Source organism: Dipodomys spectabilis, unplaced genomic scaffold (genome assembly GCF_019054845.1).
Source record: "Dipodomys spectabilis isolate Male_0828 unplaced genomic scaffold, ASM1905484v1 ptg000159l, whole genome shotgun sequence".
Taxonomy (NCBI): domain Eukaryota; kingdom Metazoa; phylum Chordata; class Mammalia; order Rodentia; family Heteromyidae; genus Dipodomys; species Dipodomys spectabilis.
In genome coordinates, this window is record NW_024870836.1 from 514306 (window position 1) to 530619 (window position 16314).

At 35.4% G+C, this 16314-nt stretch overlaps 1 non-coding gene across 1 annotated transcript; it reads left to right on the top strand.

Moving 5' to 3' along the window:
- The first annotated feature begins 10848 nt into the window (after positions 1-10848).
- Positions 10849-10951, top strand: LOC122119003. Its single transcript, XR_006149491.1, has one exon. It is a non-coding gene; the product is annotated as a U6 spliceosomal RNA (small nuclear RNA).
- Positions 10952-16314: the final 5363 nt, after the last annotated feature.

Sequence of the window (16314 nt, forward strand, 5' to 3'; positions counted from 1 at the left end):
TTAATTAACATTTTGTGCCATATATTTATGTTCCTATGATGGCATGAACAAACTAAAAATTATGTTTGGGGTATGAATTTTGTAAAAGGTCAGCTGAAAGTATAAACATGTGGAATCTTGAGAAAGATATCAATGACAATCATTTCAGTTTAGTTGAATTTTGACAACACTTGCAGTGATAGGTAATCCTATATCAAAATTCAATATTTATTGATTTTCTATAGCTACAATATTCTATAAATATGTAGGAAAACAAGTTAAATTATGGAATCATAAAAGTAATGTGATTATTTATTGCAAACAGTTTTACAATTAGGTCCTGATTGTAAGTGCTAGGATCAACAGAATAAAAAACACAATATACAACATGGAGTTAGATATTTTATAATGAAGCATATTTTAATATACTCTACATTTTTAGAAAGACTAGAACTTTGGGTTAGCTTTATAACCTACCAAAATAAGTGATATTGTCTATTTTTTAAGCAGAAAGGCTTACTCAGATTTACAAGATTGAATGTTTCAGTGTATGTTCAGCTGGTTTTATTGCTTTTGGGGCCAGTGCCAAGACAATATCAAGGAGGGGAGTATGTCAAAAAGAAAAGTTTTTACCTAGAATGATTAAAAGATAAAAGAAGAAAGAAGATGAGAGTCTATTTTCTCATGTGTTTCACTCTGAAGAACTTAATCTCCAGAAGAACTCCACAGTCTGGGAGGAATTGGAATGTCATTTCTCTTAAACACATAGGTCTTCCTGGGGCATTCTAAAATCCAATGGCAACATCTTCACCAATGATAATAACTTGTCCAGGGGTGGAAGCCACTAGATATTTCTTAAAATTCTAATCAGATCTCAGCAGACTAAATATTTTATGGAATTCCTATTAAAATATTTTCTTGCAGACTGACTGGGTCTTCATAATGTGTATCTGTTTATATGTGTGTGTTTGAATAAACTAATAAAACAATGTGGCAGATAAAAGTATTAGTATGGTCTTTTTTTTTCTTCTCATACTATGAAAGCCTGTCACAATTCCAACCAAATCCCATCCAAGATTCAAACATTAATGCTGTCCCAAAATTTCTTTATGCTAACCTAAGTACATCCATCTCATTTCAGATGGCCATGGTATAGGAAAATTTTAAGTCTTCCAATTACGTTGTCACCAAGGAAACAACGTACAATATTTCTTTTAAAAATACCTAGATTGTAGAACATGTTAGCCAGAAAATTGAAGGAGTATACATTATAGGATTTAATTTAAATATTTAGCCACATAAATGGATATTCTTTATCCCCAACTCAGAGCCCTTTTAAACTACATAATTGCACAACTCATCTATTACCATCTTCCATGAAGTCAGTCCTTGCTGTAAACAAACCAGATGTGGTGAACAAATTTACAAGTACACCATTGTTACATGCTGCTGTTCTAAAGCATGGAAGTGAAAGAGCATTTAATGCTTATGAAGAGCTGGTTCTAAGGATTATGGAAAGTGATTACTTTGCACCATAAATAGAAAAATCCACAGATGTTTCAAGTTGTGTTTTGTTGTTGGCATTTGTGAGATATATTTTGGAAAGCACAATGAATGAAAGCATGCTATTTTGTAAAACTTTGCAGGCTGACACATTTACTGAAATGTTTCAAATGAGAAGACAGACAATAGGGTGGGTAAGATGTGGTATGCAGCTTTAAATACAGATAAGCAAAAAAAGAATGGGAATTTTTTTTCCTTAAAAATGCTTTCTGGTTATATTGCGCTATACACTATACTGTTGAAATAATCATTTCTTTGGAAAAGTAAGGAGAAAACACTGTCACCTGTTGAATTTCTTTTTAAACTGAACCTTAAATGTCAGGGTTAAAGAAATTTAAATGTCTTAATAAAATATTATCCAGTATTACTTTCATTTTTGATAAAAACTTAAAACAAACTGACAGACTATTAGTCCATTAAGATTTATAAGTTTCCTGCTATGTATTTCCTATTGTTCCTTTATTTTGGGGGTAATATATATATATTTTTTAGAATGACAACCTTGTCTTAACCATTCCCCACAAAATATATGCTGTCATAGAATCAGAGAGTTTTTGTTTTTGTTGTTGTTGTTTTGTTTTGTTTAATTGGTTGGTTGTAGGGCTTGAACTCTCTGCCTCGGCAATGGTCCTACACTCTTCAGCTCAAGGTGAGTGCTCTACCGCTTGAGCCACAGTGCCCTTTCTGATTTTCTAGTGGCTTATTGTAGATACGAGTCTCACAGACTTTCCTACCCGGGCTGTCTTTGAACTGAGATCCTCATATCTCAGCCTCCTGAGTAGCTGGGATTACAAGCCTGAACCTCCGGTGCCCAGCCAGAGAATTTTATTTTATTAAATTAAGACAATAGTAGGCTCATTTTATGCCAACACAAAATATAAACACCAATGACATTTTTCCCTAAAAAAAAAACACTCATAAAAAATTCATGAGATTTGGGGGAAGATGGGAGAGGAGAAGCTGAAGGCTAAACAAGCTCTCCCATAGAAAGCATTTTAGTATTCCAGTGAACAGTCTTAGGCTACAGAGTCACACCAAGTGTATCATCTCAATACAGAGAGTTTGGACAGAGAGGGAAAATCCAAGCAAGGAAAGAGATCTGAACACTGCAGCTAGCTATGGCTGCAGTGGCAGAGTTGGTAGCAGAGACACTCTTAGCAGCCATAACTACAGAGAGAATCTGGGACAAAGGTGCCAGATGTGGCAGGCATGCAGATTCTACCCAACACAAGCAAGAACTGACAAGGAGCAGATATCTTCATCCTGCAGATCTCAGACCAGAAACTGCCCAGGAACAAGACTCTGGCATGAGTAGAACCCTGATCTCCTCATTCCTTCTCAGGAAGCAGAGGAGGGAAGGATGTCCCCTACCACTGGAGATCTCTGTCTTTGATACTAACAAAGGCCCAGCTGAGCAACTAGCTCCAATTCAGGCCTTGGAAGAAAACAAAAGAGTCATTTAGCAGGTCACAGGAATCTGCCCTGACCTGCCAGGCTCAGCTCCACCCAGGGGAAAGTCAACCAACCCTGACAGAGAAAAATCTGCCCCCTGAAGAGTGACTTTCATCACTGGGTAAACATAGCCAGAGGCTGCCCCTCCCTACAGCAGACTAGACAAACAAAACTCAGTAAACATAAACCCTGAGAATGGCTCCAAGCTGGGCTCTCTGAGAGTCTCAGGAGCTAACCCAACAAGGAAAAGCTACTGATTGCTGAAAGGCCTCAACTCTACCCATAACCTAGTCTCATCACAGCATCTCCAAACTAAAGGAAACTCCCATCTCCCTCTTTTGGGATACTCAAAGCAAATCTACCTCCGACTGAACTAGCCTGGGAGGAGGATCACAAGACAATGGGATTGGCAAAGCATTTTTCTGCCTGCTCAAACAAACTGACTTAAGAAAACAATCAAGCTACAGGAATACCAAACACCACAAGCAGACCAGAGACTCCACCAAGAGACTGGTTATGGACATGGGAGATACACAATCATCCCATTACCCTCATTCCCCCCCCCCAAAAAAAATCAAAGAACTCTTTTTTAAATTCAATTTTATTTTTTTATTGTGAGAATACAGTACAGAGGTGTTACAATTACATGGGCAAGATAACGAGTATATTTCTTATCAAGCGTTTTTGCCTCCTTGTTGTTTCCCCTTCCCACCCCTTCCCATACTTCTCCCCTTCCCACACCGGCTCCTCCCCCACCCCCCACCAAAGTTGTTAATTTGGTTTTTCTACATAGTGAATTGTACATCTCATTGTTGCAATCAAAGAACTCTTATTTGAACCATTTAAAAAAATTTTAATTTTAAAAATTGCTTTCTATTAATCTTATTTTCCTCCCATAATGTTTATTGTAGGTGTATACGTGTGTGTGTATGTGTGTGTGTGTGTGTGTGTGTGTGTGTGTGTGTGTGTGCACATGCGTTTTTTATCTCCTCTGAATTTTTGGTCCTTTTTACGTATTCTTTTCATTTTTTTCTTTTTCTTTTTTTGCGTGACAAAATTGCTGTTTGGCTCATTCCCAGATATATACCTGTCGTTGATTATTAGACCTTATACCCCATTGTGTACACATTTAATCCAGAAATTTATTACTCAATTCACAACCTCTTAGGGTTAAATTTTTAATAGCAGTATTATCTCTTTATATGTATATAATTTTCAAGTAACTAATTTTAAGAATTTTTATTTTTTAGTTTTCATTTCTCCTTTCAATCCATCCCTTCTTCTCATCTTATCCTTTTCTTCTCTCAATATCATTTGTTTAAACTTACATAAATTTTAAGTGTTTCACTACTTAAATTTAAATTTTGGTTTTTCCATTTTTTCTTGTTCTTTTTTTTGTAATCTCTCTCCTATCATTCTATCCAAACCATTTCCCTCTCTAAGATTAGGACTTGGTTAAATACCACATTTTCTCGATCCATCCATCTACTGAGGGGCTTCTGGGTTGATTCCATATCTTAGCTATGGTAAATAATGTTGCAATAAATATATTTGTGTTGGTAGCGTTAGTATGGTCTTGTTTGTGATCATTTGGGTAAATGCCCAAAAGGTAGATTGGTGGGTCATAGGGAAGTTCTAGGTGGAATCTTTTGAGGAACCTCCATACTACTCCAAAGTGGTTGAACAAGTTTCACTCCCACCAACAATGGAGTAAGGTTCCCTTCCGGCCACATCCCCTCAAGGATCTGTTGTTATTAGACTTCTCTATTATATCCATTCTAAATGGCTTGAGGTGGTATCTCAATGTTGTTTTGATTTGCTTTTCTTTTATGGCTTGGGAGGTTGAGCAATTCTTCATGTGTCTGTTGGCCTTCCTTCTTTCCTTTTCAGAGAAGTTTCTCTTGAAGTCTTTAGTCCACTTATTTATTGGGAAGTTGTTTCTTTTAGGATATGTTGTTGGGGGATTTAATGTTTTGAGTTCCACATATATTTTATATGAGACCCTTGTATATTGTATGGTTAGCGAAGATCTTCTCCCAATCAATGGGCTTTCTATTGATCTTGCTAGCTATGTCCTTTGCCATGCAGAAGCTCTGCAATTTCATACAATCCCATTTACCCAACATTTCTTTGATTTGTTGTGCTTCTGGGTCTCTATTAAGAAAATTTCCGCCTCTACACAGGATATTTACGGTATGTCTTACTCCATCCTGTAATGTTTTCAGGGTGTCTGCTTTGACTCCGAAGTCTTTGATACATTTGGAGTTGATTTGGTACAGGATGATATATAAGGATATAGCTTTAGTTTTCTATGAGTGATTAACCAATTTTGCCAGCACTTTTACTGAATAGGCTGTCTTTCTTCCATTCTATTTTTTATCTCCTTTATCAAAGATTAGGTACCTATTGGTCTGTAGGCTCATTTCTGGGTTTTCAATTCTATTCCATTGGTCCTGAGGTCTGTTCTTGTGCCAGTACAAGCTGTTTTGTTTGCTAAGGCTTTGTAGTAGAGTTTGAAATTTGGTATTGATATTACTCCAGCACTGTTCTTTCTGTTAAGGATTGCTTATGCTACTCACTGCCTTTTATCATTCCATATGACTTTTTGGATTGCCTCTTCTATTTCCTTGAAGAATGAGATTGAAATATTGATAGGTATTGCATTGAATTTGTAGATAGTCTTGGGAAGTATTGTCATTTTCACGATGTTAATCCTTCCAATCCAGGATCAAGGGAGCTTTTCACTTTCTAAGTTCTGTTTTGATTTCCTTTTTCATGTTTTCAAAGTTTTCATCATGGAGATCCTTTACTTCTTTGGTTAAGTTAATTCGATGTTATTCTATTTTATGTGGGGTTATTAAGAATGGAGTTGCTTTTCTGATTGCAGCCACGCTTTTCTTATTGTTGGCATACAGAAAAGCCACTGATTTTTGAGGGTTAATTTTATACCCTGATACATTGCCATAGTTTTGAATCAGCATGAGTAATTGGGGAGTGGAATCCATGGGATTCTTTAAATACAAGATCATGTCATCTGCAAAGAGGGAGTGTCTTACTTCATCTTTCCCTGTTTGGATCCCTTTTCGGTTTTCATCTTTTCTTATTGCTGTAGCTAGGCATGCTAATAGTAAATTGAAGAGAAGTGGAGAGAGTGGACATCCTTGTCTCATTCCTGAGTTATGAGGAAATGTCTTTACTTTTTGACAATTAAGTATAATGCTGGCAGCAGGTTTGTCATATACAGCCTTTATTTTATTGAGGAATGTTCCCTGGATTCCTAGTTTATCCAGAAACTTCATCATAAAGTGGTGTTATTTAATTGATTTGTGTATATTGAACCATCTTTGGATCCCTGAACTGAATCCTGTTTTATCATGGTATGTAATGTTTTGGATGAATTGTTGAATTGTTTGGCCAAAATTTTGTTGAGAAGTTTGGCATCAATGTTCATCAAAGTAATGGGTGTATAATTCTCTTTCTTTGATGAGTTCTTGCATGGTTTTGGGATGACGGTTTTGATGGCTTCATAGAATTAGTTTGGTCCTGAGATTTCTCTTTCAATTTCATCGAAGAGTTGTAGGAGTATTTGTATGAGCTCTGTTTTGAAAGCCTTGTAGAATTCTGCTGTAAATCCATATGGTCCTGGGCTTTTCTTAGACATGAGGTCTCTTACTGCTTTTTCTTTTTCAATGCTTCATATGGGCCTGTTACGATGGTTTAATTCATTTGCTCCTTTTCAGTTGTTGCTGTTGTTGAGTTGAATCTGCTCATCCAATGTGTCTGCTGCCTTTGTCCTGGACCCTCTCTGTTGTAGGTATGGCGGGTTGGCTATGGCCACCACCAAAGCTGCCTCAGCCATGGCTACAGCAACTGCTCAGATCTGTCTCCTTCCCTGGATTTTCCCTCTCTAGCCAAACTCTGTACTGTGATTGCACACTGGGTGTGATACTCTAGCCTAGTACTGTTCACTGGAACACTAAAATAGCTTTCTATGCGAGAGATTGTTTAGCCTCCAGCTTCTTCTCCACCGTCTTCCCCCACTTCTCATAAGCATTTTCTTATTATAGATTATTCTAGATTAGCTATATTATGATTGATAATGACCAAGATTGACAGAAAGGTGAAGGAAAATTGTCTACACTTCCATGAGGTTCTGACCTGTGTTTCACAAAATGTTATAAAAGCTCTCCATGAGAAATCTAGCAGCTGCATTTCTAAATAGTCTTTGTGTACTTACACTTTCTGATAATGTTTCAATTCAAGTACTTCTCCTTAGAGTCCCATACCATTCAATGATGCTGTATTAGATCTTTGTTACATCTTGAGGACAGCTCTTGGTGATTAAATTTGTGCTTTTCAAATTAGCTCTCGCAATTCCATCCACAAAATGCAGACAAAAATTATCTAAACTAAATTTGTATCTGTTGATAGTGAAAATATTTTATTTTCCATTACAAACATAGAATGTAGTAAAATTTTTCACAGAAATTACACTGCACTAGGTTGTGGGCAGATTCTAATGAAAATAATAAACTGTGTTTATGTAGAGAATTTGAGCTTGCAAAATTTTAATATGCCTGTGCTCCTAAAACCAAAACCTTACTTATATTGAGTTACAAATACAACTTGCTATAAGTAAGTTTTCCTTGTACGTTTTTAATATATATTTTATTGTAAAGAAACTGTACACAGAGGTTACAGTTACATAAGTAAGGTAATGAGTACATTTTTATTGAGCATTGTTACAACCTCCTTTGTTTTTCCCCTACTATTCCTTACCTTCACACATCCCCAACACCTCCGTACATCCCCCTCTAATATTATCTTGCAAATCTCATTGTTACAATGGGTCAACCTGTATACTTTCCTTGTGTCTTAAATGAAGAAATGCTGGCTTGTTTCATGCTGATTCTACTTGTGTAGACACACTTAAAAACACTTTCCAAGTCCAAAAGCACATAAATGAAATGCACATCATATTTTGTGAGCTGGTATAATTGTGTTCTACACATTTATTGACAGGTTACAAATTATTCTCAAATTTTAATACATAAAAAACTTTCTTTTTTCTTATTTTCGTTGCCAGGACATCGGCACAACCTCAGTCAGCATTTCTCACTTTAGACATTTCATATGGTTTGGTTAAATTTTGACCTGCACTCCAGTCTTCTGAGGAGTCACTCATCTGCTTAAGAATTGATGTTGGCTGTTGGAAAAGAGCCCAAGGAACGATGCCATTTAAAGCCTTATAACTTTATTCTTAACAAGGATATTGTCCTACTAATTTGGCTGTTGAGAGTGTCTACAAGAGCAAGGATTCCATGGGGAGCAGGGAGACATCATATGACCTATACTTATTGAGATTTCTGAGTGACTTGCTATCACTTGTACTGCATTTTTCAAGTCGAATATCTCTATACCTACAAGTTGGAAGAGATAAGAGGAGTGGTAAAAGAACTCTTAGAGACAAATACATCTTCAACACATTTATTTCCAAGCAGTCTGTCTAAGGCATATTGAACAACTAGTAAAACTTATGTTTGCTATATATGTGTCTTTTTCCATTTCTGCATGTGTACATGTGTGTACGTATGTGTGTATTTGTGTGTATAGTAACATTCATGTTTACATATATGGGCCGATATACACATATATGCATATATAAATAAATATACAAACATAAATATATGTTCATATATATCAGGTGTTTGTTGATTTAATCTAGAATTCCCAGCGCATTGTCCTTATCACAAAGTGTACATGATAAACTGCTCTAAGTATCTGTGCTATATGAGGTGTATCCTTTGTACTCACTTCCCCCATTACCTTGTTTTTCATCCCTGTGAACAACTTCAGCCTACTTTCCATAGGATAGCGTTGTTTTTGTTACTTACTGATAATAAAAGAAAAATGTTGTTTGTAAAAGAAAAAGAATTTTTAGGACCCAGGCTAAAAGTATCTTATCAGTATCAATTGTTCGTATGAGATAAAATTTATAATAGTACTAAAAGTGAAAAGGAATTCCTAGATCTGTTGTTTTGCCATTTAGAATGGCAAAGAATAATTTCACGTCACTGTTATAACTCTTAAAGAATGCAAGGGTAACTGATGGTCCTTATCATGTTCCCACAAAACCAGTGGACCCTGAAGGATAATAGTAGACCAGAAGAAATTCTAAGTAGCAGACAAGGAGCATGAAAGAGAAAGAGCAGAAATTAGAGAGAGTGAAAGAGAGAGAAAAATATCATAATACTTATAGTGCGTAACAGATAAACAAGAGGTTTATGAGACTATTCATACTGCTATCTTGAGACTCTACATATATATTTGAAGGTATTTGATGTATGATAACTCATCAACATAAAATATAAAATGATTTTGATAAAAAATAAAAATGACTCAGAAGAAATTATAAATGCAAAGACATTCTTCACAGAAGCAAACTCTCAGAAATATTTCTTGACTTTGAAAAGGATAAATTGGCTGTAGTTAGTATAAATTTAGAAGTATGAAAATTCACAAAAATATAAAAATGTGTTCACATATTTCATTATATAACCCAAAGCAGAAAGCAAATATTGTTCAGATGATTTTTTAAATCACAGTTTCTCATGTGCTGTGAAGGTGGCTCAGTGGTAGAGTGCTTGCCTTGCATGCATGAGGTCCTGGATTTCATGCCTCAGCACGACATAAGCAGAAAAATGTGAAAGTGGTGTTGTGGATCAAGTGATAGCGCTAGCCTTGAGCTGAAGAGCTGAGGGACAGTACCCAAGACCCAGAGTTCAAGCCCCACAACCAACAAAACCAAAGCAAAAAAAAACAAAACATAACAAAACAAAACAATTTTGTAGCCTCAATTCTGTAATAACACTACTTCAGCTTAGGGTTAAGATTTAGGTGTGGACATTTATCAACACTCCTGATTCAGACTCTACTTGATAAAATTTTTAATCAATATTTTGTTTTTAGTTTTGCTCTTTGTACATTCACATGCACCTATGAAATATGGTATGGCCATCCCAATAATATTCTCAAAGTACCTCTCAATCACTACTCACAAAAATTTGTATTATATTACAACAAGGAAAAAATGCTATAAATAAAGAAAACAATAATTAAATATTAATGATTACTAAAATAAAAAAGAAAACAATTACCAGGGTTTTCAGTATTTGAAGTGTACACAGTTGATTTTACTATTTTCTCATAGTCTTGTACATTTAAATCTGGTTAAAGCTATGAGTAGCCTTTAAATTTACCCACTAAGATTACTATTTATAGTTCATCTCACCATTTGTATGTGGCTTATATCATTATTTGTTCATCACAAACATATAACGTAAGGGAGCCCTAAAGTTTTAACAGAAACTGTGTACTTAAAATTTTACCTCTTCACTCTTCTTCTTTACACAGTCTTTGCAACTTATCATTAGTAAAGTTTCTATAAACTATGAAATGTACATACTTACTAGTACATGCTACCAGAAAAATTACATACTTTATCGAAAAATTTTATGACCTGCGAACAGTCTTGATTTTGCCATATATAAGCAAATCCCAAAATGAAACATATTTAAAACATTAAAACTTTTAACAAACCTTAACATTTGCTGCAATGATCATTATGACAGGTGCCTTGTGTAGAATAATTGAATTCTTCTTCCTACACATCTCATGAACAACAAATATCTGGAATTATTTTGTTTTTGGCATGTCAATCTTGACTTTATTCTTAAATGTGTGCTTATGTAAGAAATACATGGTTCTAAAATTTCACAATTCTTTTTAACTTATTTGTGTTGAATTGTCTAGTTTAAGAAAATCAATTACACTTTACATATAAAAAAATGTTCTGTGCTCAATTTGGCTGCACATACACTAAAATTGGAACATACAGAGATTAGCATGGTCCCTGCACAAGGATGACATGCAACTTAGTGAATCGTTCCATATTTTTAAAACAACAGATGCTGGAAGGGATGTGGCCAGAAGGGAAGCCTATTGCATTCTTGGTGTGAGTGTACACTTGTTCATCCATTTTGGAAAGCAGTTTGGAGGTTCCTCAAAAGACTCCACATAGAGCTCCCCTATTCCACAGCAATCCCACTTTTGGGCATTCATCCAAATGATCACAAACAAGTCCATACAAAAACAACCACCACAGCAATGTTTATTGTATCATTATTTGCCATAGCTAAGATATGGAACCAACCCCGATGCCCCTCAGTAGAAGAATGGATCAAGAAAACATTCTGTGTGTGTGTGTTTGTGTGTGTGTGTGTGTGTGTGTGTGTGTGTGTGTGAATGTACACTTACACAACCACTTTGGAAAGCAGTCTGGTGAGTCCTCAGAAAGCTAAATATTGACGCTCCTTATGGCCCACTCATACCACTTCTAGGCATCTATCCTGAACAACAGGTACCAATATTCAAGGACACATGCACCTCCATGTTTATCACAGCACTGTTCACAGTAGCCAGGATATGAAAACAACCCATATGTCCCACCAGAGATGAATGGATCCAAAAACTGTGGTAACTATACACAACGGAATATTTTCCAGTCATTAGAAAGGACAAAATAATTGCATTAGCAGGGAAATCAATCAACCTACAAGAAATCATGTTGAGTGAGGTAAGCCAAAAGCAAAGAGACAAACAGCACATGGTCTCCGTGATAAGTGGATTTTAAATCCAAAATGTAAGGTGATATGACAAAATTAACAACACTTAAGAAACCAAGGACTTCCACTCATCTGATTGAATCACTACTAAATAACCCCATTCTGCTGATCAAATGTGCACACTGAAGTGAAACCAGGAAGATGACACAGAACTAGAGGGAATCAGGGAAAAACATACAACAGCTGGATCCATCAGCTGCAATGGACATTGACCAAAATGAAATAAGCAACTCACTGTCACTGAAGGGAAGGAGGGAACAAGTGGGAAAGAGGGAACAGCTGATGCTCTGCAAAACAAAAGAAATGTACATATTTCAAAACAAAAGAAGTATACATATGGAAGAAATAACTCTATTGCAAAGCTCAGAGAACTCATAAATGTTGTAGACCATGATAGACAATTTACTCCATCAAAGTTAGAATGTGTTTGTGACTTTAACTAAGCATCACTATCCCACAATATTTTGAAATTTGGGAAATTATGTAACCACTTAATCACAAGAAAAACATTTGAAAAAATGATGAAGGTGGAAAACTAAGTTGCTCTAAAAAACAAAAAAGGAAAATGTTCTGTGTGTATATGTGTACACACACACACACATATTACATATATATACATATATATATATGTATATATATTAATTCTATGCCTCCGTCAGAAAGTATGACATTGCCCAATTTGTTAGGAAATGGAAGGACTTGGAAAAAAATTATATTAACTGATGTAAGCCAAGTCCAAAGAAACATAGGTCCCATGGTATCCCTTATTTGCAATAACTAGTATATGTCTGGAATAAGCAGAAAAGTTGAAAAAGCTATGTGTATATGATAGATAAGTTGATGTTAAGCTAAATGACCCCCAAGATAGAGACAGAAGTGGTTTTTCTTTTTTGCTGTTGTTTCTCACATATTTATAATGTAAGATGTGATTTTTTTATATGTTCCTCCCCAACAGTATAACCCCCGTTTTCAATTTATTTGATGTTGGTGCATCTGCATCTTGTATATACACTTCTCTAATTTGGGGAAGGAAATGGAAAAAACAACATGCTTAAATAGGAATACAGTTTGACCCATTGTATAACAATAGATGCACAAGACATTATTTTGAAAAACGAACTTTATAATTTAGGCTGGGGACATTGGGTGGGGCTTGTGGGTGTGAGGAGTGTACTTGTGGAGGTGGAAGGGAAGCAATGGTGGGGGGAAAACAAAGGAGGAGGTAACAATGCTTGATAGGAAATGTACTTATTACTTTGATCATGTAACTATAACCCCTCTGTACAGTATTTTTACAACAAAAATGTATAAAAATGTTTTGAGATGGAAGTTTATTTTGCCTATTTTACCCATATAATATCGTTGACAAAGAAATTAATGCAAAATACTGATATGAAGATATTTTGAAAAAGTGAGTGTGTGTGCATTTCTGCATGTTGGCATGCTCAGAGTTTGAAATCAGGGCTTCAAGGTCTCGCTACATCTTTCTCTCTAGATTGGTGAGCTACTATGTGAGCTACATCTCCATTCCTGGCCCTTTGCTGGTTCATTAAAATTTTTGAAAAATAATCTCATGAATTTATTTTGCCCTGATTGGCTTCCACAGATCTCAGTCTCCTGAGTAGGTATCCCAAGTAGTTAGGATTACAGGTGTAACAAACCAGCACAAGGCTTTCAGAATAATTTTAAAAGTAGAAGAAAATTTACTTCACAGGGGCATGTTTTATCATCTCCTAGTTTTAAAGCATTTTGGATTGATTATATGTGAATTTTTTCATTCTTGAATTCTTAAAATACAGTAAGTGATGATATTTAAAATATTTAGTACTTTTTAAAACCGATACTGGAACTATGGGACAGAAAAAATTTGCATGTCTTTGGACCATAATTTATAAGCTCAGCTCTGTGCATGATAACCCAATGTCACCAACACAGTCTGTGTTGAAGACAAAATGTAACCGAAAACAATCACCATTCGCAATAATTGCTATGCTATTATTCCTTGGACAATATGAATATTGAATTGAGAGTATCAGAGAATGGAGAGAATTTATCTACCTTTTGTGTATTGCTGAAAGACTTCTGGAAAATTTGACTCATCTCCTTCAACACTGTGTGTCTTGGGCCATGCACTTACTTCCTTTAATTACAATTTTTCCCAACACTGAAATGGTAATAACATTAGCATTATAACAAATTTTATCTTAAGAATTAAGGGTTCTTAGAATGGTGAACTCTTTCTCATTCTTGTAGAGGCATTATCAGATGAGAAGAACTGTATTTTTTTGTTTGCTTACTTCCATTTATTCTTCAGATTGAAATCTGAACTACTTAAGACGGAAAGAAACCAAAATTAGACATGCAGGCTTTGGAAAGAGCAATCAATGTAAAATAAATAAAATACATATAGCTATGTAACAGGTCTAACTAAATTGTTATATAGTCTCAATTATAAACAGAAAATGATTTAAGCAATATCATGTTATTGAAAATTGAAAAATGTTAGGAGTTGCTTAATTTTTTCTTTTTTACTACCTTGAATTAATTATTTTTGTATACAGAGATTAAAGATGAGATTAACAAGAAACTTGATTTAAAATGGACAAAAGTTTGAATAGACATGTTTTCCATAAACCCCTCTATATCACCAGTGGGTTTACCAGTTGTGTTTAATACAACTTCTGTGCTGGCTTAATGCTTTGTGAGCAGAAGTCATTAGAGAAATGTAATTCAAAATTACTATGATACTACTTTATATCTATTATAACTCTTATCAAAAAAAATCAAAGGAACCAGGTGTGGTGGTAAAGGTTTGTAATTCCAAGCATTTAGGAGGTTGGATTTCAGTCTTAAGACAGTCTGGGGTACTGAAGATAGTAAAAACTTGGCCTTTATTACCTTTTAAGTAAAAGATAATAGTGTTGGTGAGAGTGTGAAGAAAAGGAAATTTTCTACACTCTTGGTCAAAATACAGGTTAGTATTCTCCTTGTAGAAAGTAGTATGCAGTTTTCTAAAGAAATCATAATTGAAATATCATCTGAACCACCAATCATGTGATTATTTCTCTCTGGGTAACTCGAAAATATATCTGTAGTTCATTGTTATTCACATTATTCACATCAACAGCCAAGATATAAATCAAAGTTCAGTGTTCAAATATACTAATAAACAACTGTGGTACATGCACAAATATCTTTTTGTTTCATCTTTAAAATAACAAGAGACTTCTCCCATTAGCCACAACTTACAATGACCTGAAAGATGTATTCGAAATGAAGAAAAATGTCATGTTCTGATCTTTGTAAACACACACACACACACACACACACACACACACACACACATACACACACACACACACACACACACACACACCATCCTCAAATAGTAAGACAGAATTTTTTTTAAAAAAGTAAAGCGAAGTGGAACTTCTGGGGCATTTAGTTCACAATGCATAAGATACTAGATATACATTATGACCAGGTATAGAGTTGTAATGTAAAACATGAGGATACAGGGGACAACATTGGCCTTACATACGAATATATCTAAGTAAGTAGGAGTTGTTCTTCCTAGTAGTGGTTACTCTTTTAGTTGTTCTTCCTTCTATAATGGATAATATGAATGTAATTCTTTAAGTATACCTGCCGATTTTCAGAAATAATAACAAACAATATAGCAATAATGTTGCACGCTCAACATAGAACAAAATGTCAAATTAAAATACATGAGATTATCCTTGATGTAAACTAATTATTACAAATTAGGGAAACCATGTGACCTATGTTTCTTTAAGTCTGGGGTACTTCACTTAATATGATTTTTCCAAGATCTTCCAATTCCTTATAAATGTGGTGGTCACATTCTTTATGATGGAAGCATATTTTTCCATGTGTGTATATCTGTGTTTGTGTGTGTGTGTGTGCGTGTGTGTGTGTGTGTGCGTGTGTATGTGTGTGTGTGTGTGTGTGTGTGTGTGTGTCATTTTTGGTAAATATTACTGTGATACACAGTAGTAGCTTTACTGTGGCCTTGTTTGTGATCACCTGGTTATATGCCCAGAAGTGGGATAACTGGGTAATAGGGGAGCATTATTGTGTACATCAAGGATAATATTAGTAGATGAGCAGAATAGCTCAATAGCTATGTACATATGATCGTATAAGGTGATTCCAAGTGAAATGAACTCCAAGACATGTTCTTTGTTGTTGTTGTTCTGTTTTTTTTTTTTTTTGTCAGTCGTGGGGCTTGAAATCTGGGCCTGGGCGCTGTCCCTCAGCTATTCAGCTCAAGGTGAGCACTCTACCACTTGAGCTACAGCGCCACTTCCGGTTTTCTGGTGGTTTATTGGAGATAGGAGTCTCACGGTCTTTCCTGCCCGGGTTGGCTTTGAACCACGATCCTCAGATCTCAGCCTCCTGAGTAGCTAGGATTACAGGCGTGAGCCACCAGCGCCCGGCTTGTTGTTGTTGTTCTTAATGTACTATGTGATTTCTTTTTATCCTTTTGTGTTTTCCCCACCTATGGTTTATCCCCTGTAGTCACTGTATTTGATTTTGATACCCTGGGTATTTTAAATATGTTGATCTGAACTAGGGAAGGGAAAGGAAAATAAAACAAAATGGTGAGACAAAG